At 44.0% G+C, this 25,295-nt stretch overlaps 1 protein-coding gene across 3 annotated transcripts in view; it reads right to left on the bottom strand.

Moving 5' to 3' along the window:
* Positions 1-20,810, bottom strand: part of UBAP1 (ubiquitin associated protein 1) — a 57,510-nt gene extending 36,700 nt beyond the window's left edge. The window contains exon 1 of one of the 3 annotated variants that reach the window (XM_034788297.1): positions 20,640-20,810. The gene's annotated coding sequence lies outside the window, so the exon portion shown is untranslated. The remainder of the gene's footprint in view (positions 1-20,639) is intronic. The other 2 variants (XM_034788295.1, XM_034788296.1) reach the window with 2 other exon arrangements.
* Between the last annotated feature and the right edge of the window lie 4,485 nt (positions 20,811-25,295).

Raw genomic sequence — 25,295 nt, 5'->3', positions numbered from 1 at the left:
ACACTCCCCATCTTTTTATTCTAAAGGAAGTGTATGAAGCATGTTATTATATTGCCTCTTCGTGCCTCCTGCTAAAGCAAACACCATACATCAATGGGAGCTAAACCTGAAAGCGGACCAAAAGAAAGTATAAATACAAAGGCTTGTAAGAATAGTTATTAAAGACACCGGATTTAAGAGCACATCTCATAAGTGGTGGTGGTTCTGGACTTTCAAGACCCTTCTTAGTGGGAAACAGGGCAGCCAAACAACGGTTTTCCTTTATAACCTCAGTAAAACCATGACACTTTTGACCATGACCTCCCAAATCAAAGTACACTACGTTTCCCATTCAATTAATCTATCTTTATGTAATGGAAAGAAAATAAGGATTGATGAGGTAGTAGGTGAGTGTACTGGTTTTTCCATTGTTGAACAATCCATCAACTATATGAGTCAGGGCAGTAATACTCTGACCTCAGTGGCTCACCCAAAAGAGCCACAGCAGTGTGAATCAGGGTGGATAAAAGCCAAGAATTTAAAAAAAAAAAAAAAAAGATTTTTTTTATTTAAAATCAGATTTTTTTGATAAAATGCTTTGAGGAAAAAAGTCTCTAAAGATAATGTATCATAATTAAAACTATAGCTCAAAGATATCTCATCATGGAATAGGGATTATAAAGTCTAATTCTATAGTATGAGACAATATATTCATGTCATGTTTAAGAAAAGTTTTGTAAATGACTTCCAATAGTTCATGGATTAGGGACCCCATTTTATGGAGTTCCAGGGGCTTCTGTATAGATTATTTAGGTTAATCTTTCTATCTACCCAATGGGACTCAGTCTAGAAAATACCATCAGAGATGCTTAGTTTTGCAGTTCTCAAACTGTGGATTTGTGCCTCCAGAGGTAACATGTTTACTAACAGCAAAAATGTTTTTAAATAAATAAATAGTATGTAGAGGTGAGAAATAACAGACCTCAACCCTATTGTCCCTCTGCAAATTTGTGTACACAGTCAATCCCTTACCTCTCTCTAAAACTGCAAAGTTTCAGAAAGTTCAATGAATAGATTATTGTTGGGGGCAGAATAAATCTGAACAAGGAGAAAACATCTGGAGGTAAATGTGAGAATCGAGGGACATATGCTTGTTTTGTTAAAATATTATATGTTTGCTGTTAAAGAAAAAAAATCCAGAATACATAACGTTGTTGTTTTACTTAAATAAAACAATTTAAATGTCTGTCTGGTGATGTTCTCCTCCTAATACAGCATGGCAAGAAAATCCTCCGAATATTAATGATTAACCTGTTGAATTGGAGATATTTATGAAGTCATTGGGAGGTGAACTATCTGCTTCAATTACCTTTGGTAAATGAAATAACCAAACAATCATTCATTTTCTGATATAGCTGTAAAACTAATCTGAGAAGTTTTCAAAATAAATCACTGTTTAAAAATGTATAGTGTGTACCTTCTAAAAATGAACCCTACATCTATCTCGGAGTTGTGAAGAATATGTATTAAGGTTATACCAACCAACAAGAATGCACTTTTATGTAGAAATCTATGATTAAATCGAGGCTTCCTGACTAGTGATTTAAATCAAATCCACCCTGGTGTGAATTTACTGCTTGCACACACACGTGTACACTATTCTCATAGCAAGATGACTGACCAAGTATTATTTTATCAGCTACAACTGGTTGACAACATAGTAACATATGGGCGAGAGCTATGGCAGAGGCAGGCCCATGCATACCTTCTCTTCAGCTTGGGGCCATCTTTGGAGACATGCCAGTGGAAATTGCATGAAGAACGAGACAGCAAGGACAGTGAAGGAGCGCATGAGCAGAAAAAGCAGCCTGTTTAAAACGAGGCCATTACAACAAAAAACGGAATTCATAATGAGTATCAGTAGCACCAGAGATAACATCCTCACATAGGATATATGGAGTACTCGAGCCATGCTGGACTTCCAAACCCTCAACAAATCAGGGAGGGCACAGTGCAGCAGTCAGAGCATAGGGCTGAGAGGAGGTGCATGTTCTATTACCGCTTCTGCCACTGACCCTATATTGCACAGGGCAAGTCATTTACAGTTAATCTAAAAAGGGGGGGAAATGGGCTTATGCCTTTTCTGGCTTCTTTAGTGGGCTTTATGGCCACCACAAGAATGGTTCCCTGAATGCGTTTTACATGACAAATGCAAGCCTTATCTACTCTGTTCTTCTCAGAACACTCTATAGACAACCAGGGAGCTAGCCGATTTATAGCATAATATATCAAGCAAGTGAAATCTGATTGAGAAGGGAAGGGATATGTATTCAGGCTGTTACACTTTATTTGGCATCTATTTAATTCATACATTCTATAAGCAGCTGGAAGAGAAGATCCACCATCATTACCGCTTAAATTAAGGGCTGGGAAAAGTTCATAATACATCTCTGGGACTTCTAAGCCCTCTAGCACGGCCAGGGAAGATAAGACTTGAAATCCCTGATATTTCTGAAGTAAAACAATCATTTTAAAAAGGAAAGCACTATCTAGCTTTCTCTGGTCTATTTAACCATCACATATGGAAGAGCTGCTAACATTAAGATGAAGCGAAACAAATTACAACTTGATTTTATTCTATTCTTCTGGCCAAGTTGATTGAAAAATACTAGGTCATTCTGCACACGTGACAAAGATCTAGACACCAACTCAGCATGTGATTAGAATTCTGCTCTAGTTGTTGCATATTGGGGGAGACGTCCGATAGGCAGAAAGTTTATACTCTGATATTAGGCACACAGGAGATCCTGCACAGTGTTTTCCCAAAGCTTTTGGGACTGCCCCATAATACTAATTTTGTGTCTCTAATCCATAAACTCTAGGTAAAAGTGAGTGAAAAATCCTATGCTAGTTAGGATTTCCTTATGCCTGTTGAGTTGAGGTTATTGGAAGGTTTGGCACAGGAATGATTTGGAATTAGTTAATACCTTTTGTTCGGTTACCTAGAAGCAAATTCTGAGTTTCTGGATAATGAATCCCAATCCCACTGCTTTTATTAGAGATAAGCTCTGAACTGGTATCTCAAACTATTTCATTTGACATTAAACCTTATGAAAAAAACAAAGTGTTATGATCTTTGGTTACATGCCGATGATCAGGGATTTAAATGACACTGTTAACTAACATCACAAGTTCAGTGGAGGGTTAACACACCATGATGTTATACAAACTCCCTCCATGCCATGGAAAGAAGCCCATCTATAACAACATTCACTAAACTGTAAGCAACAGTTACATTTTTCTTTTTAATGTCACTTCTTTGGGGTCTTCTGTATTTATAGTAGCTGCTATGGTTTTTAACCAGTGTTTTTGTCAGTCTTATCAATTGTAAATGCTTATTGGATTCTGGTTTTGTTTAGTAAAATTGTCTAACTAAAAAAAAACCAATGCAGAAAAATTTGCAGAGAGATGCAGCAGATTTTAGCCTTTATGTTAAGCAGGTCAAATATCAGTCACTGTTTCATAACTGTGTGAAATCAGACTCCGCATACATGGGACATAAAACTGCCCAAGAATAATAGGGCCAGTGTTTAATTTGAATTATAAATTCATCCATTTGCGTTTATACTGAAGTCACATGCATTCCCCTTTTATCACATGCTTAACCTTTTCCAATAGGGCAGAACTTCTTGTTTCTATCAGTTTCACAGAGATGTCAAATATAGGAACTTCACACAGCATGTTGTATTTGACTTTTCCACCTGAAAAAGTCAACGCTCCCTGCCCCATCTGCTTAGCTTTTCAGACACACCTGCTTCCACTCTAGACCACCATGATTTCTCCACCCACCCCGTACAACTTCTGGCAACACCCTATTTCCCCAAAAGGCTACTTTTATCCCAGACTCTAATACACTGAAGCCCCCACCATCTCCCCCCTAGACAGGGTCGGCAACCTTTCAGAAGTGCTGTGCCGAGTCTTCATTTATTCACTCTCATTTAAGGTTTCGCGTGCTGGTAATATATTTTAACGTTTTTAGAAGGTCTCTTTCTATAAGTCTATAATATAATATATAACTAAACTATTGTTGTATGTAAACTAAATAAGGTTTTTAAAATGGTTAAGAAGCTTAATTTAAAATTAAATTAAAATGCAGACCCCCCCGGACCGGTGGCCAGGACCCGGGCAGTGTGAGTGCCACTGAAAATCAGCTTGTGTGCCGCCTTCGGCACGCGTGCCATAGGTTGCCTACCCGTGCTCTAAGACATAGATCTATCAGCCATGGCAACACAGCCCTGAAGCACTTTAAATATACAGATCAATCAACTGCAAAATTTCCACCAAATCTCAACACACCTGGGAGCTCATAACTGATACTGAGGTCAGTAATAAAGCTCTACATTTAGTGTGCCCTTGACATCTCTTGATGACAGCTACATTAACAGAGAAACTTTCCCAGTAGGGACTGGATCCTACATTATTCTCTTCTGAACCATGCCTCATATTAACATATGAAACGGGAAGGTCCAAAAATGTACTACTACTGTGAAAAGCACATGGGCTGAAGAATCATGGAATTCATTGAATAAAATGTGATTTTTGGTTGAGCAACATACACATCTTGAATCTGACATTAAGGTTCCTAAAAAAAAACTTTATCTTGTATTCCATTAAGCACCCCAATTTGCTAACAAATTTGTTATTCCAGTCAAGTTTGAAGTGGACAAAAAGAAGGCTTAGAATGCAAGCCTCAATTCAATCTTAATACTATGGAGTTGTGACCAGCTCATCCACAATACCGTTTGATTTTAATTTAGTCAACTACCTGTTCCAATAGTCAAAGACAAATGATTTTTCACTTAGTCTGAGTAAGTTTCAATGCTAGTTCACTCTTTTCTATTTAGTGTCAGGAACTGTACCTATCACGGGTATTCGAGCACCTAAAACACCAAAAATCCGTCCTGGTACAACCCCTGTGGTCAGGCTGAGAAGAGAGAATGGCAAGTCTGGGTCTTAGGAAAGAGTCTATGCAGAAATACGTGCAAGGTGAAGAGATTTTGACTTTCCCGTGGCAGGCTTTTAGTAAGTGTTCGCTCAATATAAACTCTGCCATGGATTACAGCCTGGAGAAGTGACCATTGCTAGGTCTTAAGGGAAACAATACTCACTTTAGGTACTGTTTACAAGTCCAACGAGCTGTGGTGTCAGCAGAAACATTTCTTCCCCACATATAATACTCAGCAAAGAAACTGTACAGCCAAAAGACAAGTTCTAAATTACAACCTAAAAAGACAAGCCAAACGTATACCTATGGTCCTATGTACAACTGGGACTAAAACAGAATCAGAAACCTTGTTCCTTCTCTGAACACAGTGCCAGCTAAATCTGTTTCTAAGTTTGTCCAGCTAATCCAGACTGTGCTGAACGGTGGGTTATTTTAGCATTTGTTTTGGTTTTTTTAAATTACAATCTACAGAAGAAGAAAGCTAGGTGTGGGTCAGTGCACAGTGGCTGGCCAAACTGTGTTAGACAGGTTTCACAGGAACCCTGTTTTTAAAAAATTTAACCAAGGGTCAATGGGTACAAAGCAGCCACGTTCTCATCGGTTACCCTGTTATTACCCTTTAGGGGAAACGAAAGCTGCAACCAGTGGACTGAATCTACAGGATTCTGGTTACTGTGGAACTAGACAAGCATAAGGAAATCCTACCAAATGTAGCCCTTCTCTAAAAGGTGCTTCAGTTAAATGCCTGAGGGCCTATCAGCTGCAAAAGGGCACCTAATTCTGTTTTAGCCACACCGGAAATGGGTCCTATAAAGAAAATCTATAGAGCAAAGGTGGCCAAACTATGGCTCTTTTAGAGTAAAGTGTGGCTTGCGGATCCTCTCTCCCCCCACCCGCCCCATCCTATGCCTACCAGACGGGGGGAGAGGGAAGGAAGCTCAGGGCTTCTGCCAGAGACTACTGGTGCCTGCTGCGAGTGAGAGGGGGTGTCACAATTTAAAGGTTCAGCTTCCACCCCCAACAACTTGAGGGGCTGGTGTGCACGACACCGGAAGCAGCTCTGGAATGCAGTTTTCAGTTGCCAGGGAGCAACCCTGGGCAGCTCCTCCACTCCTGCCTGGCTGGGGAAGCTTGAACTCAGTGGGCTGTAGTCCACGACAGCTTATGCTCTAATAAATTTGTTAGTCTCTAAGGTGCCACAAATACTCCTGTTCTTTTTTTGAACTCCAAAGCGTGCTGCTTGCCTGGAACTAGAATTCAGGATGTGACTGTGTCTACAGAGACTGATCAAGCCCTTGGACCGCTACCCCTTCCTACTTCTCCACATGGGCACCAATGATGCTGCCAAGAACGATTGTGAGCAGGTCACTACCAACTACGGGCTCTGGGAAGAAGAGTAAAGGAGTTTGAAGCACAAGTCATGTTCTTGTCCATCTTCCCTGTTGAAAGAAAAGGCCCATTGAATTGTGGAGGTAAATGCGTGGTTACACAGGTGGTGTCGGAGAGAGGGCTTTGAATTCTTCAACCATGGGATGTTGTTCCAGGAAAAAGGATTGCTAGGAAGACATGGGATCCATCTAACTAAGACAGGGAAGAGCATCTACGCAGGCAGGCTTGCTAACCTAGTGAGGAGGGCTTTAAATAGGTCTGCCGGGGGACGGAGGCCTAAGCCCGGAGGTAAGTGGGGAAGTAGGATACCAGGAGGAAACACAAGGAGGCGGCCTCCTGATTCATTCTGATAAAGTAGGGCAATTGACTAGTTATCTTAGGTGCCTGCCTGTACACGAACGCAAGAAGCCTGGGAAACAAGCAGGAAGAATTGGAAGTCCTGGCACAGTTAAGGAACTACGAAGTGATTGGAATAACAGAGACTTGGTGGGGTAACTCACATGACTGGAGCACTGTCATGGATGGGTATAAACTGTTCAAGAAGGACAGGCGAGGGAGAAAAGGTGGAGGAGTTGCACTGTATGTAAGAGAACATTATGATTGCTCAGAGCTCCAGTATGAAACTAGAGAAAAGCCTGTTGAGAGTCTTTGGGTTAAGTTTAGAGGTGAGAGCAAAAAGGGTGATATCGTGGTCAGCATCTGCTATAGACCACCAGACCAGGAGGAGGAGGTAGACGAGGCTTTCTTCGGACAACTAACAGAAGTTTCCAGAACACAGGCCTTGGTTCTAATGGGAGACTTCAATCACCCTGACATCTGCTGGGAGAGCAATACAGCAGTGCATAGACAATCCAGGAAGTTTCTGGAGAGTGTTGGGGAGGTGGAAGTGCTGGAGGAACCAACTAGGGGCCGTGCTCCTCTTGACCTGCTGCTCACAAACAGGGAAGAATTAGTAGTAGAAGGAGAAGTGGGTGGCAACCTGGGCAGCAGTGACCATGAGATGGTTGAGTTCAGGATCCTGACAAAAGGAAGAAAGAAGAAGAGCAGCAGAATACAGACCCTAGACTTCAAAAAAGTAGACTGACTCCCTCAGGAGTCCATTTTGAAGCACTTGGAGGAGAGGAAGGTGATCAGGAACAGTCAACATGGATTCACCAAGGGCAAGTCATGCCTGACCAACCTGATTGCCTTCTATGATGAGATAACTGGCTCTGTGGATATGGGGAAAGTGGTGGACATGATACATCTTGACTTTAGCAAAGCTTTTGATACGGTCTCCCACAGTACACTTATAAGCAAGTTAAAAAACGATTGGATGAATGGACTACAAGGTGGATAGAAAGCTGGTTAGATCGGCGCGCTCAACGGGTAGTGATCAACGGCTCAATGTCTAGTTGGCAGCCAGTATCAAGCGGAGAGCCCCGGGACTCTGTCCTGGGGCCAGTTTTGTTCAGCATCTTCATTAATGATCTGGATGATGGGATGGATTGCACCCTCAGCAAGTTTGCAGATGACACTAACATAGGGGGAGAGGTAGATATGCTGGAGGGTAGGGATAGGGTCCAGAGTGACCTAGACAAATTGGAGGATTGGACTAAAAGAAATCTGATGAGGTTCAACAAAGACAAGTGCAGAGTCCTGCACTTAGGACGGAAGAATCCCATGCACTGCTACAGGCTGGGGACTGACTGGCTAAGCTGCAGTTCTCCAGAAAAGGACCTGGGGATTACAGTGGATGAGAAGCTGGATATGAGTCAGCAGTGTGCCCTTGTTGCCAAGAAGGCTAACAGCATATTGGGCTGCATTAGTAGGAGCATTGCCAGCAGATCGAGGGAAGTGATTATTCCCCTCTATTCAGCACTGGTGAGGCCACATCTGGAGTAATGCGGCAGTTTGGGGCCCCCCACTACAGAAAGGATGTGGACAAATTGCAGAGAGTCCAGCAGAATACAGAAAGGGATTTATTCTTCAGAATCTCTTTACTTTCACGTTCTGCAGCAGGATGCAGCCCTACCACAGACCACTCTACAAATAGAAGAAATACAGCTCAGATAGCAAGTCCGATGACATCATCTTGAGGATCCAGAAAGAGGAAGATACAGGCAACACCGCCCTGATTCTGCAGTCAAACAATGAGGTTTATGTGAACTGCTGCACTTACACTAGCTAAGAAAAATTCATGAGTGCGACGAAACCCAGCTCTTCAGGGCATTAGCAAACCAACTGCCTACTGTTAGGAAGCAGTGTCCCTCCAAGGCAGACAATTGCAAGATTGGCCATTATGGATTGCCTTTCTTTGGTAGTTTGTTTTTGTTTTTTAGACCTCTCCGTAACAGACAAGGCCCCACCCTTCTTCTGAAGTACCTGATATTAGCCACTGTCAGAGACTGGATACCTGACTAGATGGATCCTGGTCTTGATCCTGTATGATAACGTCTATGTTCCAACAGTGGTGCTCTGAGTGTAATTATTTCTTCTATTCTTTAAAGCACCTACCAAGTTTTCTGTTTGTTCATTCAGAATCACATGAAAGAGCAATGGAAGAGACCTCTTGATGACCAGGTGTAGAATGTACATCAGCACTTCACCAAACTGACTCAGAATGGATCCGATTTAAATTCATGTACAGAAAAACACATGCAACTGTGCGAGACTGAAGGTAACAGACACACACAGAATTACAAGTCTACCTGAGACCAACCCCGCAATGTTGGAATTAGCATTCCCCGGACAAATGGCAATTTCATACTCATGAGCGGGGGACAGTAGGGGGAAGGAAAAGCACATCCAGAAAATAAGCTGCTTCTAAATAAACCCATCAGCTTCATATCCCATTCCAGAAGAAAGTGGCATTTCACTGTTGCATATACTTCCTTAACCATCCCAGAGCAGAGAATTATCTTGCCACAGTCCCATAAAAAAATAACAGCAGCACCTAGTTCTAATACTGCCCTTTTCTTCAATAGGTGTCAAAATGCTTTACAAAGGAAGGAAGAATCATTATCCCCATTTTACAGATGAGGACGCTGAAGGTGCAATGACTTGCCCAAGGTGATCCAACAGGCCAGTGGCAGAGCCGAGAACAGACTTCAGTTCTCCCAAGTTCCAGCCCAACGTTTGCACTGAGCATTTTATGAAAGTCTCCCAGCTTTAATCTCACACTGGTAAAGATCACGTTTATCTTTCCCTTCGGCCCTTTGCTTCCAACTGAACACACAATTTTTCCCTCTTATGTTAAGAAAGCATTCATTGCCAGTTTATTCTCCCAGCCTTTTGATATGAAACTAAATTTTGTTAAAGGAACAGCAATTCATAAATTGGTCCATTGTCTTCATACAGGCTAGCAATTCTGCACTGATTTTTGCCTACATCACAGCGCATACTAGCATTTCTCTCTGCACATTAACAGTTGCTGCTACAGTTTCAAGAAAGCAGCCACCACAGAAATGTTTAGGGCAGGCAATGCTATAACAAACCACAGCTACTAGCTCTATAAGTAAGAGAAGTCTTAAGAAATACAGTAGCCTCTTCTTCTGACCCAATTGCACCAGCCCCAATCCAGTTACAAAATGAAACCAAGACTGGTGTTAAACTGCTGGTTGTGACAGCCCCAGGACTGTTCAACAGCAGTGTCTGTAGACAGTTCCACTGGGAAAACCAACCTACAGTGACTTCACATGCCTAGTGCAGTGTGCACAGCTGATTGTCATTACTGCAAGGGAGAAGTGAGGCAAACTAACCCTTGGACTTTCTTCTAGGAGACAGAAAGCTGTGAGGGAGAATATGACAAGTCCCTGAACACTAGATTCCCTCCCCACATCACCTAGGAACCATTCCAGTCTACCCTCCTTCCCCAGCATGTCTGAGCCACGCCGGCTTACTTTAGAAAATAAATCCGGTGCTACCTGGTGACAACAAAGTGTTACATTTGTGTGTCAATAGTCTGGGTAAAAGACAGAAGAATATGCACTACAGGGCTCCATGAAGGTATAAGAATGATCAGCTGTCTTTGCTCCAAATTCCAAGGGAAACTAGGAGACAGCCAGTTCCCTTCGCAATACTACCCTGAATACTGCCCAGTTCACCACCCTCAGTATTAAAATCACAGGTCTTTTTGTTAATGAAATGTTTCTCCAGAGTGCATTTGAAGTCTTCCTTTGGACTGATACCACAATACAGCCAGCACCTCCTGAAAGGAAATAAAATGTTCAGAATCTGTACACTGTGATGCAGAAGCTCAGTGCAAAGAAAGGGAAGTTACAGAGCAAGGGTATGTCTATACTACAGGAAAGAACCGGTGGCACCAAGTCTGAGCCCAGGTCAACTGACTTCCGCTCGTGCTACAGGGCTAAAAGCAACAGTGCAAATGTTTCTGCTAGGGCTGGAAGCTGGGCTCCAGCCCCCTCACCAGGTTCAAACCATGGGCTCCAGCCTCAGTGGGAACAGCTAAGCTGCTATCTTTAGCCCCGTAGCGCAAGTCCAAGTCAGCTCTCCAGACTCGCTGCCAAGGGGTATTTTTTTGGCAGCATAGGGTGTACCCTGAGAGAAGGCAGCTCATCTAAGTGGAGAAGCAGCATCTCCATTGGTTAGAATGGGCAGGAGCATTTCTCCATTCTTTATGCAGCTCTTGTCTCAGTGTGACACCATGGGCAACTCACAACTATCTAAATATTTACACCACAGTGAGTGTGGTATCTGAGCATTCCCAGCTTTGCAATCTCGCACTACCTCCATTTACCCTGTCTTTAAAATGGAGATAATACGTCCCAGGGTCACAAGGCTACAGTCAGTACTATTTGTCAAGTTTGGGATCTTCAGATGGAAGATACTACATACATTGGAAGTCTGTGCCCACACTACACTTCGAGTTACCACTTTGCAATATCACTTAGCTATGACTAAAGCAAAAATTAAGAGCAGTATAGTTATAAATTAACAGAAACCTCTGACCTCTTCTCTTCCGAACATAAAAATCAGTTTAACTGTTCATAATCATCAGTGCCAGAGCACACGATAAATGTTTGCAATAACAATCAAGAAGGTAATCAACATGATGCAAGTGTCAACCCATCTCCTACACCCAAGGAGGAAGCTTTGGGGTACAGGATAGCTAAGTGAATTGGAGCCTCACCTGTCCTAGGACACCATCCAAATGTAGTGATTCAGTTGTTCCCATCTGACAGTTTAGTGACTCATGTGAGCAGATGGTTTCTATCAGGTTAAGTACTAGAAGACTAGGAGGTGGCAAGCCCCAAAATAAAGAGACTGAATACAGTGAGTTGCTCTTGTCAGCTATTTCCTGGCCCATGACTGTTTTACAAAGACCCATTCCAGAAAAAGATAGTTCTGTGTCTACTTCCCTAGTCTCATGATTCCGCAATTAACTCAGGACAAAAAAGCTTTATAAAAAAAAAAAAATCTCTTTCCAGACATTCACCTGCTAAGTCAGAATAAAAAGAGCTTCACTCAGAAGAGTATGAGAGTGAGCCATTTAAATACAGCAGTGTGATTACTTGTAAAGTGACAGCAGAACTGTAAATACAAAGAGCTTCCTCTCTGTCAATTACCCTGTATCCCTGTCAATAATGTTAATTAGTAACTCAAGTCCAGTCTTGTGAGGAGCTTAGATCACAATGATATGCAAAAAACCTGAAATATCATGGAGAGAAGCAAAACTTTAAGGACACAGTAACCACTGAGAAAGGAACACAAAAAGAGGGTGGTTCTATCACTTCCCCACCCCCCCTCTTTTTTTTGTTTTTAAACACTTCTTTTAACGGATGTTTCCATGAGGGATATATGGGGGATTCAATCTTTTCTATGTTTAATTATACAGTAGAACCTCAGAGTTACGAACACCAGAGTTACTAACTAACCAGTCAACCAGACACCTCATTTGGAACTGGAAGAACACAATCAGGCAGCAGCAGAGTCCGAAATAAACCACCAACCAACAGTGCAGTACTGTGTTAAATGTAAACTACTGAAATACAAATAAAGGGAAAGCAGCATTTTTCTTCTGCACAGTAAAGTTTCAAAGCTGTATTAAGTCAATGTTCCGTTGTAAACTTTTGAAAGATCAACCATAATGTTTTGTTCAGAGTTACAAACAACCTCCATCCCCAAGGGGTTTGTAACTGAGGTCCTACTGTATTTTTGTTTAGTAATAATGAATAATAGTAATGTCTATTTCTTATATAGCACTTTTCATCAGTAGATCTCAAAGCACTTCACAGTCTTTAATGTATTTATCCTCCCAACACTCCTGTGAGGTAGGGAAGCATTATTATGCCCATTTTACAGACTGGGAACTGAAGTACAAAGAGGCTAGATAATTTGCCCAGGGCACACAGGAAGTCCACAGCAGAGCAGGGAACAGGATGTGGGAGACCCAACTCAGTGCTCTAATGCTTAATTAGAAACTAAGATGCCAGATACTCTTTTCCTAGGTTGCATAAGCACAGCACAATTGGATCCATTTTCCACACAAATCAACTCAGTGTTTCATTAAAGGTAATTTTCTCATTCTCACAAATTCCCATCTCTACTAAACTGTACATATTATACTAAACTATACTTCCATTTCAGTTTGCCTTTGTACAGAACGATAATGTAGTGCATGACAACAAAATTCATGATATCCAGGTAGCACCCAGTTGTTCTGCTAGAGGGAAAGGAAACCTAAATCCCAAGTCATATATAGGATTCTTTTACATGGTGCTTAACAAGAAGTCTAAGCTTTTATTAAGATATTTTTATTTTAAGGAGTTTAGTGTCAGTGAAACATGCCAAACTGAAAGCCTAGGAATCCTGTGCTCTGTCCCTAGAACAGGCGTAACATAGGCACTGCCATGCCAATGTGCCTCCACATCTAGAAGCATCACTTCCTGAGCCAGGAATGGATGGAAGAAGGTTAAGGCCATAGCTACACTACAAAAGCCAGTCAATCTAACTTATGTCGGCATACAGTAATTACATCATTTGTGCATATCTACACTTAGCTCCATGTGTCAGTGGTGCGCATCCTCACCTCAAGAGCTTGCATCGATTGTACTGTCAGGGTGGGTGTAGTGGGTCAACTCCCCCACTCCTGGAGAACAAGGGTTAAAACAGCCAAGCTAGGCTGATTGGAGTAGCAGCCAAAGCTGTGGCCAGCTCAATTAGGGCCCAGCTGGCCCTGATAAAAAGGGCTGTGGGCCAGAAGCTGGAGGAGTCTCTCTCCAGTCTTGGAGGGAAAAGGACCTGGCTCCCTGGGAGCTCAGGGTACACGGAACGGAGCAGGGCTGGGGAGCTCCAGCCTGGTAAATGCCCAGGCTGTGGGCTTCGCTAAAAGACCAAAACAGGTACTGGGATTGCAGAGGCTGCAGCCCGGGCTTAGGCAGTGGCAGCTGGTCCTAACCCCTCACCAATGATGAGCGGCCATTACAGACTGCAGTCTGCCCCAGTGAGCTGGGGCTAGGTGATGACTGGCAGTAGCCATTGAGGCAAGGTGGGTTTAGAAGGTTCCCCTGGGAAGGGAGACCCAGAGAGTGGGGGTACTGCTGGGGCAGAATCCTGAGGTAAAGGGCACTGGGGTTTGGGAGGGACACGGGGCCGGAGGCAGACAAGACACCGGCCTGTAGAGGGCACTCCATACGCTGGAGAGCTAATTCCCAAGACCAGCAGGAGGCGCCGTGCCAGTGAGTCTTCGCTCGCTACAGTGGAGCATTGTGGGATGGCTCCTGAAAGCCAGTAACAGTCGACTTAAGCAACGGCGCATCTACACTGACACTGCATTGACCTAATTATATCGACCTTGACTCTACGTTACTCGTGGAGGTGGGGTTATTAAGTAGGCGTAGTGGGGCAGTTACGCCGGCATAAGCAAAATTTAAGCATAGACACTTCCATAATTAGGTTGATGTAAGCTGCCTTGCAACGAACTAACTCTGAAGTGCAGACCATTTCAATCTCTGGCCTCTTGAGATTATCAGTAAGTAGGGCCAACTGTAGAAATGGGGGGGGGATGTACATCTGTCTATTCAGACTGGACTTAACCAAACAGACTTCACACAGGCTACCAGACAGCCATTGTATGGGAAGGCAAGGTGGGTGAGGTAATAGTTTTTAATGGACCTACTTCTGTTGGTGAGAGAAGTTTTTGAGCTACACAGAGCTCTTCTTCAGAGACTTAAATTAAACCACGCTCCTCTTCTTCAGAGACTTGAAGAAGAGCACGGTTTAACTTAAAAGCTTATGTCTGTCACCAACCGAAGTTGGTCCAATAAAAGATATTACCTCACCCACCTTGTCTCTCTAATATCCTGGGACCAATATGGCTACAGCACTGCAAACATCGTATGGAATGAGTTCAGGTGCCTATAAACATAGGTTGGACTTTAACCAGCAGTTAAAAGCTCCTGATCCCATTACCAGCCTCTGAATTATCCAGTACCACCAGCCAAATAGCTTTTTAAGTAAAGTTCACGTTCAGCCTGTTTTCTAACAGCAGAAGCAATGACGACTTCAGGGGTGCGATTCATATCCTCCTAAGCTATTGATCTTCCCAGTTAAACTATTACTCCTATGATGTCAGAGTTGCTGATAGGACAGCTAAAAACGTAAGGCATTAGTCACAAATTTCTGTTCTAACTCTAGTCGTAAAGCAGCTGATGCAACACAGCATTTCAAGACTCCCGTATTTTATACGTATACCACAAGTTTAAGGATCCTGAATAAAGCCTGCAGCTTCTTTAAGGAAAACAGCAGACTCAACCCAACTTACAGAGTGTCAAGGCAGTCCTTTCAAACTCACATAGCTCATGGACAATAGGCTCTCGGATAATCTAGCATTGATGGAAATACCCAACAGAAGCAAAGATTTAGAACAACTCAAATCTGATCTCTCCTACTTTAAAGAGGCAAAAAACAACTGACACTGGCTTTTCTGAACAGACCCTCTTGTCTCAAGAATGCCAGTCGGAGAACACTTCATTCAACCTCCCTGGTCACTCAATTACAGACCTAAAAGTCGCAATTATTCAACAAAAAAACCTTCAAAAACAGACTCCAATGAGAAATTGCAGAACTAGAATTAATTTGTGAACTGGACACCATTAAATTAGGCTTGAATAGACTGGGAGTGGATGAGTCATTACACAAACTAAGCAACAGAGTGTCCTATGGCACCTTATAGACTAACAGACGTATTGGAGCATAAGCTTTTGTGGGTAAATACCCACTGCGTCAGACGCATGCATATTCACCACGAAAGCTTACGCTCCAATACATCCGTTAGTCTATAAGGAGCCATAGGACTCTTTGTCGCTTTTTACAGATCCAGACTAACATGGCTACCCCTCTGATACTATACACAAACTAAAAACTATTTCCCCCATGTTAATTTTCCCCCTACTGTTCCTCACACCTTCTTGTCAACTGTTTGAAATGAGCCAGCCTGATTATCACTGCAAAAGTTTTTTTTCCCTCTTGATGAGAATAGCCCACCTTAATCAATTAGTCTCATTAGAGTTGGTATGGCAACACCCATTTTTTCCATGTTCTGTGTGTGTGTGTGTATATACATACACACACAAACCCCTCTTCCCCTATACAACACGACCCGATATAACACAAATTTGGATATAACGCGGTAAAGCAGCGCTCCAGGGGGGCGGGGCTGCGCACTCCAGTGGATCAAAGCAAGTTCGATATAACACGGTCTTGTGTGTGTGTGTGTGTGTGTGTGTGTGTGTATATGGTGCCACAAGTTCTCCTCGTTCTTTTTACTACAGACTCAAACACTGCATACTCAGACCATATCAAAGGACCTTGGTGCTAAGCAATGCAACATACCATAGAGGATTAGCCACCTCGGTGATTAACATGGAGGTAATGTGTGCTCAAGTTTGTATCAATCAACTGCAATCCCAAAGGTAGATTACAGAGCATGCTCCGTAAAACCAATGGTTTTTCCTTTCTAGGGCATCAGGGATAGGTAAATATAAAGCAAAAGGGACGAGAAACCAAGTGGTTCTCTCATGACGCAGAGAAGCTCTTGTAAAGCAAAACAGCTCTTATTGTTCTCAAATAACCCCCCTCTTTTCCTACAAATCTCTCCTTAAATACATTTTTCACAGAGCTTTTCTATTATGATTCCTCCAGAAATTCTCTAACACGTCACACATACTGGGTTGAATTGTTCTGTCTGTGTCTTAACAAGACTAAGATCTTTAGGGCAGGGACCCTGTCAAACAGTATCGATGGTCAAGGCCATGGAAATTCATCTGAAGAGATTATAAGACAGGGACCGTTTACCTAACAAACAATGAAAAAAGGAGGACACTATAAATGTATATAAAATGATGAATGGGCTAGAAAAGGAAATTTGCGAGGCTCTGGTCTCCTTGTCTCATAACTAGGCTTGGCAGAATTTGATTTTTATTATAATTGACAGATATTGATTCTTACTTTTAAAGCATTCTTTTCTATTTTTATCAATTTAAATGTTCACCGTTGTAGGAAACTATGGGGGAAAACAGAGAATGGAGGGGGTTGCACAAAAACATAATGACAGTAGATGCTGAGATCCAAAAAGTTAAAACTTTATAACTATTAACACTACGGTCAATATCATATGTCAAAAAAATACAAACTCAGTATCCTTAAATCGAACTCTAAGTTCTCAAGCACCATTTTTCTTACTTCATCTGTAAATTTTGATGGTCAAAAACATTTTTCATTAGTTTATGTGCATACAGACAAATTGATGTTTACCAATAATTACCAGTAAGAATCTAATCCTTCCGAGGCTACTCGTAGCACAAAGGAACAATCAACTCAATTAAAAAGATGAGGAATTAAAACCTGATAAGGAAATATTATTTTGCAAAACATGTCTTCCCCCTCACCCCCCACCCCATGTGTAGTTTAAGTGACTCTGGAACTCACTGCCACAGGAAATTGTTGAGGCCAAGAGCTTAAGATTCGAAAGAGGACTGGATATTATAGGACTATCAAGAGTTATAATTCATGATAAATTTTGTGAAAGATATTAACCTTGCACTTTAGTATTTAAGTCATTCTCTAACCATTAGATATCAGAATGAGACCTATTGTGGGGGCAGATTACTCCATCTTCCTACTGTCAGTTTCTTGCACCTGCCTCTAAATTATCTGGTGGACAGGATACTAGACTAGAGGGACTTGGATCTGGTCCAGTATGGTAATTCCTATGTTCCCAGCTACAAACTCTACCTCTTGGATTAACAGCAAGCCCTTTCAGCACCGTATCTTGGATGACTATGACTAGAGCTGGGCCAAAAACAGTTTTCCCATCCCATGAAGATTTTGAGATTTCAATTTTTTCCTGCTCCTCCTTGGAACAAAACAAATGTTTCTCCACAAAAAAAACAGAGCACAACAGAGACCCACCTCAGAACAGCCAACGGCCTGGTGGTTGGGGCACTTTCTCTGGGATATGGGAGACCGAGGGTCAAGTCCCCACTCTGCCATTCTTCCATATATCCCAGATGAGTCTCAATCTCCTGTTGAAAATGTCCCACTTTGTATAAATAAATATACATAGGAGTAGGAGCTTGAACCCAGGTTTCCCACATCCCAGGTAAGTATACTAACTCCTGGACTATTATCTATTCTTCATTTTCTCACTCTCAGTTTGACCAGAAATTCCACTGTGGACCTAAACTTTTCCCAACAAAACTTTTGCTGAAACTAGTACATTCCCAGAAAAAGTTCTGGTTCTGATGAATTGTCGTTTTTTTATGGAAAACTATTCCTGACAAGCTCTAATTAGGTCTTCTTCCACAAGGTCTTTAAAGGTACAATCACAGTTTCTAAAAATCCAGTAAGATTTTTCTACCCCTCCAGCTACAAGATCATAGTTTTCTTTTAAGGAAAAAAGTTTGAGTACCTTAACAGTATGCAATTCAATTTTTTTTAATAGTTTTAATTTAAATATCAAATCTAATTTAATCTCCTATTAAAAGGAAAACTGATAGATTATTTATCTGTGTTAGTAACATTACTTGAAATTTCGGGGGAGGACCCTTTTAATGTTCTCCTTTGTTTATTTTTTGTGTTTCACTGAGTTCAGATGTTATTAAGTCTGGACACTTTCACTTTTGTTTCTAGTCACTTTAGGACATATGAATCAGCAAAATGCTGATTATAAATATCACAAAGAAATGTTTACATCCAAACAAAAAACAAACAAAACTTTGGGTGCAATTTTTATACCCAATCCAGGACGGAGAGTCAGGAGAACTAGGTTTTGTTGCTCTGTTTGTCTTAACTTCTGTGTCTGTTTACCCATCTGTACCAAAGGGGCATTACCTATCATGTGGGATGATTTTTGCAAGGTTTAGTTAGCAGACATAAATGGTCTGAGATCCTCACTTAGGAGACCTATAGAATTAAACGTATTTAGTTGTGTGTTTACTTGTCATTTGTGCAGGGCCGGCTCTAGGATTTTTGCCGCCCAAAGCAAAAACAATTCCCCCCCCCCCGTTCTTTAATTACCCCACCCCCGCCTCAACTCCGCCCCTTCCCCAAATCCCCAGCCCTGCCTCCTCCCCCCAGGCTCTCAAGTTTGGGAGAGAGGGGGAGCAGCGGCGCCGAGGCCACTTGGGATCTCCCCCTCCCTCCCAGGTTTGAGATCCTGGGAGGGAGGGCGAGTAGCGGCGCGCGAATCAGCTGTTTCGCGTGCCGTGGCAGCAGCAGCGGAGGTGAGCTAGGGCGGCCGGGGCACATTTTTAGGGGCGGCATTCTGGCGCCGGCCATGCCGCCCCTAAAAATGTGCCGCCCCAAGCACCCGCTTGTTTTGCTGGTGCCTAGAGCCGGCCCTGCATTTGTGTGAGGTAACAATTTTTCATAAATAAGTGCACCACACGGTACTTGCAAAAGCAATTTCCAGAAATCCCGAAACTTAAGATTTGACATGGAAGACAACATTTAAATACAGATCACCCCACTCTCACCAACACCTCCCATTCAACTCCTTCCAAAAGGGGAAAAATACCCATCAAAATCCATATAGCTATCACCTTATCCTCCTTCCAATCCCTCCATAAGACTCATCTCTGCTATGATGCCTAGAGACCATTACCATCTGAAAACGGGTAAGTAGTGGACAAGCCAGGTATACTGCCTATTTTGTAATACACGCACCTGTTTTAATGTTGCTTTTCTCTATCACCCAATTTGTCTGTTCCATCCACCTGCTATGTCTTGTTACAAACTTAGATTGTGAGCTCACCGGGGCACAGATTGCCATTTCTGAGCTTGGTCCGGGCCAGCTAACCCAATTGCTCTAATAACCATCAAGATTAGAAAGGTGGTAGTCAGCACCTAGGTATCGTTCATCAATTCACAGCTGAACAACAGAGGGAGACAATACTGTTCTCGGCCTTACAGTGCAGCCTCCTTTAGCTGAAGTGCCTCAAGGACATTAAGAGCCTTCTGCCAGGCAGAGTAAAGAAAAACCTGTGATTAGGCAAGCAACTCACACTGGAGGAAGCAACTGTGACTCAGGAAAAGGAAGTTTCACTTGACTACACTCAACTGTGTCAGCACTGGGAGAGTCCAACAGATCAACAAGGTGAGTCCCTGCCTGCAGTCCACCCTGGAAGACCAGGGCAGAGAAAATGGCAGCAGGCTTGAAAACAAAGGAGTGGAAGTGGAGAAGGGTCCCCCCCAGCCATGCACAGCTGGAAAGTGTGGTAGCCATTGAGAGCCAAAAGTGTGCCTTCGACAGGGGAGGAAGAAATAAATCCTTCCCGTCCCCAGGAGAGGACCATCAGGGCCCTCACTGTCTGCCAAGAGGGGAAATCAGTCCTCGCATTATGGGGGGGAGAAAAATAGGAGGATGTGTGTATCACTCATACTCCCTACTAAAGCCGTGAGGGGGCTGCATCTGGTATAGACAGGTATGTGTAGTAAGGAAAAATAAAAGAGGCTCCCCACAAAGACAACCTGGGCTGCATGGGAGGGCTAACAAGACCCAGCTCAAGAGAGGGAGAAGGAGTCAGCATGCAGGGGGAGTAAGAGAGGCCTTGCACTCTAGATATAGAAGAGATGTGGGGTGCAGGAGGAGAATGGGGGGGAACAGAGGCTCCCCACTGAGGATCGGGGGCCGGGAGGGAGATCTGGTGGCACAGAGGCGCCCCGCTCGGGGGGGGGGGGCCCGCGGAGGAGGCGAGCTGGGGGAAACAGAGGCTCCCCGCTCAAGCTCGGGGGGCCACGGAACTTCCCAGGGCCCCGCCCTCACCTGAGCAGCGCCCCCGGCTCCGCGGACGGCTCCGGTCGTAGCGCTCAGCCTCGCCCCTCGCCTAGGAAGCCCGAGCGGCGTCTCCACCTCCAGAGCCGCGACGGGGTGACGCCATCTTGTGTCTCTGACCTCGCAGCTCCCCCTCACATCCCCCACGGCGACGCGCTGCGTAGCCACGCCACACGCCTGACCTCGCCGGCCAATCGGAGGAGGGGACGCGCGATGACATCTGCCCTCTCGAATAGGGGTGGGGAGATGGGGCGCCGGGGGGGCGGGACTTTTAATCTGGCTCCGCCCCCAGGGCGGGGCACTGCCGGCTGCTGCCAGGCGGCGGCGCCGCTGAGGTGGAGGCAAATGTCTTCCACGCCCCCCCACCCCCCCGTGAGCTATTGGCCCCTCCCATTAGCTCCCGCCCAACCCCATCCTGAGGAGGGAGCCCCCCCGTGTCCCTCCCGTGTGGACGGGGTGTGTCAGGTGTCAGCCCTCCTGCCCCACCAGCATAGGATCATGGGGGGCATAGCGGGCTAGTGCACGGTGCCCTCAGCCGGGACTCCACACCCTAGACTTCTGGTCCCAGCTCTGCCACTGGCCGGCTTGGGTAAACCGCCTGCCCGCTCTGTGCCTCAGTTTCCCCTTCTGCAACTCAGGGCTGATGATACTGACCCCTCTGGAGCTGCCTCGAGATCCACAACTGGAAAAGGGTTAGGGCAGAGCTAGGGGTTAGTGCCCCACCCTGTGGCTGGAGGAAGGGGTGCCTCAGATGCCTCTTTCCGGGTCTAAGGTACAGCCCCTATTACCACAGTACCTGAGCACCTCCCAGTCTGCAATGTGTTTATCCTCCCTGGTCCCCTGGAAAGTAGATCCCCCTTGTATAGATGGGGCACTGAGGCAGAGAAACTAAGCGATTTATACACAGTCCTCAGAGCAATATTTTGAACATTTTGATAATATTTCTGAAACAAAACTGTAGAATAGAAACTGGGAGACCTTTCGGGATACCCTATATTCAGGGAAGCGCACATTCATTTCGATAACATTCATTTTGCCCCCTGAGGACAAGGGTTCTCAATAGGCCCAAAACTCTCACTCCTTAGACTAAAATGGGCTCTAAATTAATGTTGACCAGATTTTTACAAAAAGTCTGTGGAAGAGCAAGGAGTCAAACCCAGGTCTCCGGCTAGCGCCTCAGTCACTGGACAATCCTTCATCTGCGCAGGGCAGGAGGGTGGGCTATAATTCTTTTCCTACTCTTAGGTGTTTCTGTCGTTCTGTTTACAGTGGGAAATGGCTTCCTTGGCATTCTTCGCTTCCTCCTGCACCCTTCTGCCCAAGTTTTCTCTTTTTATAAGACCAAAGGGAAAAAAAAAAGACTGTCTTTTAAATCAAGAAAAGAATAAATTCTCTGACTTCACGTGACTCTAGGCAGCAAAAGGTTTCATGAGCAAAGGAACTGTCCTCTTTGCAGTCTGCTTGAACAGGACCCATCTCTGCCTTCTCTATTCTGTGCAATGTCACTTTCAAAGTTGCCATACGGAAAGGCCTGAGATTCTGGAGACAGGTCTGATGGCGTAAGAAATCCCACGCAAGCCTGAGGCTTGGTGGTACACAGGGCTCACAAGCCTAGTTAGGTGGTCACCATCCATCCAAAAGAGACATTTAGAAATTTGGATTTCTGTCATTTAATACTCTAATTTTCACCTCCATAAGTAACCTAGGGAAAAACATGTAAGCTCATACATTTCAGGTATTAGTGCAATATAGCCAATACAAAATATTCCACCTATCCTTTCAATACCCTAGAACAAGAGGATTTGCTAATAAGATGGAGTTGGTCAAAACCATCACTAAGGCCCTGACCCTGCAATGAGCTCCATACATAGGACTCCTGATTTTAGCAAGGCTCTGTCCTGGTACAGGTTCTATCTACATAGAATTTGGGCCAAAGTATTGCAGGCTTGACTGGGTGTGGATGTATGCGGTGTTGCTGTAGCCATGTCAGTCCCATTATATTAGAAATACAAGGTGGGTGAGGTTATCTTTTATTGGACTAACTTCTGTTGGTGAGAGAGACAAGCTTTCAAACTTACACAGAGCTCTTCAAGTCTGGGAAACCTACACAGAGTATAACAACTAAATACAAAGCAGAACAGACTGTTTAGCGTGTGATTACACATATTGGATCTGAATTGCGAGTGAAGGAAGAAGTGGTGGGGTGTAATACCTCTAACAAGAGATCAGTCAGATACTTTATAGCTAGCTGAATTTTTTTTTAAACTAACACTTGCTGCAGGTCTCCCTGGAAGGCAGGGACAGCTAGCTATAAAGGGATATGTGTAGAATGAAAAATGCGTCTCTGCCTCTGAAGGCAGATGATCTGCTAATGTACCCCTCATACCATATAGGCACAATGGTGTCAACTCACTTGCTCTAGCCTGGCCCTCAGGACTGCGATGTAACAGCCCTTTTGTCTCTCTCCCCTAGTGCAGTCATGGTGACTGCCAGAATAATGTCTGTCCCTGTCTTCCAGGGAGACCTGCAGCAAGTGTTAGTTTAAAAAAAAAAAAAAAAAGATAGGAGGAAAGCAGCCAGGCTGCAGCCTCTGAAATTGGCAAGGAGACAATATCTTACAAGGTGATTTATCCTATATAAAAGGAAAGCAGTGGGTTTAGGGATTTGTATTATAAATTCAGCAGAATCTCAGAAATTTGCATGTCCCATATAATCTATACACAAAATGCAAGTAGTATCTCCCCACTTCTCAGTAGAGATATAATAGCAAAGTGCTATAGTGAGGTTTCATATCAGAATCAGAAGCCAGAGGCGGAAAAACAATATTAAGCTAGGGTGATGGTTGCATTAGGATATTTATGTTTATTTATAACAACAGAAATGCACATTTATATGAAATTATAAATATTTGACTGTGTCTCCCCTCACTTTTCATGTAACTTGTCTTCTTAGGCTCTGTGATGGGGTGTCCACCCCACCCAAGGCTTGGAGGGCTTCAGATGACCAATTAACTGTCTATGCTGCACCTGCAGAAGTGGGGCGGGGGGGGGGGGGGTTAATTAGAAAAGGCTCAGCTAGGCAGGAGCAGGCAGGGCCTATATAAGTCAGGAATCTGACAACAGAAAGGATAGTCATTAGGAAGCAACATTAGCAGTGAGTGCACCTAATACAGGCCTGAAAAGATTTGTGTATATGCTAAGTTTTAGGCATGTGAATAGTCCCCTTGAAGCTAAGTGGTCTCACTGAATGCACAAGGACAGAGAGTCAAGGTTCCTATATTTTCCTTCTCAGCTCTGCCACTGAGTGACCCTGGGAAAGTCACATTGCCTATGTGTACTGCAATTTCCCCATCTGTAAAACTAACCTCTCTCCAAAGGAGTACTAGCATGAATTTATTATTATTAGATAGGAGATGACAGACTGAATACAAAAATCCACTCACTTCATGTGCTCACATCGACCAAAATTTCACTTATAGGGTTATTTTAGAATGTGGCAGTTCTGAATATGCTCCCACAGATTATGCACAATGGGCTAGATCCTTGGTTGGTGTATATCAGCATTGATCCAACAGATTCTCATAGATTATATATGTACAGCAAAATATGCATCCTCCTCGGAAAGTTGCATATATAATACATTGCTCCCTACATTTATACCTGAATAAAAGTGTAGTGTAATAAAGGACTGTTATCCACAGCTTCTGTTTTACTAACATTCCAAATCAGAGGCAAGTTAACTGCTTATTCCAGAACTAGGATCATTTAAAAAACCTACTATTTTTCACATATTGTGGCTGTGACAAGCCAGACATGTCGGGGGCCCATGGTGGGGGAAACTTACCCAACTAGTTACTGTTATTGGGAGCTGCAGAGTGACCTTTGCAGTCTACAGAGGCTGAGCTGTGATGACTTTGCAAACACCCTCCCTTCTCTGTTACCTCACTCTTCCCCAATGCAATCAGGATAGCTGGATAAGATTGGCAGGAGATCTCCCCTGGGGGGACAGTGTCTGGAGCGACCAAATGTTCCTTTGGGAATGGGATCTGCATAAGGATGGGATGCAGCAGCCAGGCTATCCCAAGGGGTGCCACAAACAGGGTGCAGCATTCAGAAGGGTTGGGTGGGGTCCTCCGCCCCTGGTCCCGCCCCCACTCCACCCCTTCCATGAGGCTCCACCCTGCCTCACCCCCATTCCAACCCCTTCCCCAAAGTCCCCACCCCAACTCTGCCCCCTCCCTGCCCCTATTCCAACTCCTTCCCCAAATCTCCAGCCCTGCTTCTTCCCTGCCTCCTCCCCTGAGCGCGCCATGTTCTTGCTCTTCCCCCTCCCTCCCAGAGCATGCTAATGCTGCTCCCAGGCAGGGGGTGCAGCATTCAGAAGGATGAGCTGTCCCAGTGGCTCTCCTGAGGGCAGAGAGATCAGAGGATTCTCGGGGTGGGACACGGCATGCAGAAGAGGTGAGAGTCAGCATTCAGAGGGATTGCAGGCCTGCGATTGGACACCCCCAGGGGGCACGGTCTTCGGAAGGCACTGGACTGTTTTGAGGTGTCTCCCCGGAACTGGAACACAACATTCAGAGGGACTGGGGTATCTTTGTATTGAGAGAGGAGTTCCTAGGCTCAAAGGAGTTGAGGTGTTTTAAAA

The sequence above is a fragment of the Trachemys scripta genome, chromosome 13 (assembly GCF_013100865.1).
Source record: "Trachemys scripta elegans isolate TJP31775 chromosome 13, CAS_Tse_1.0, whole genome shotgun sequence".
Lineage (NCBI taxonomy): Eukaryota > Metazoa > Chordata > Testudines > Emydidae > Trachemys > Trachemys scripta.
This window is presented reverse-complemented; position numbering and strand designations above follow the sequence as displayed.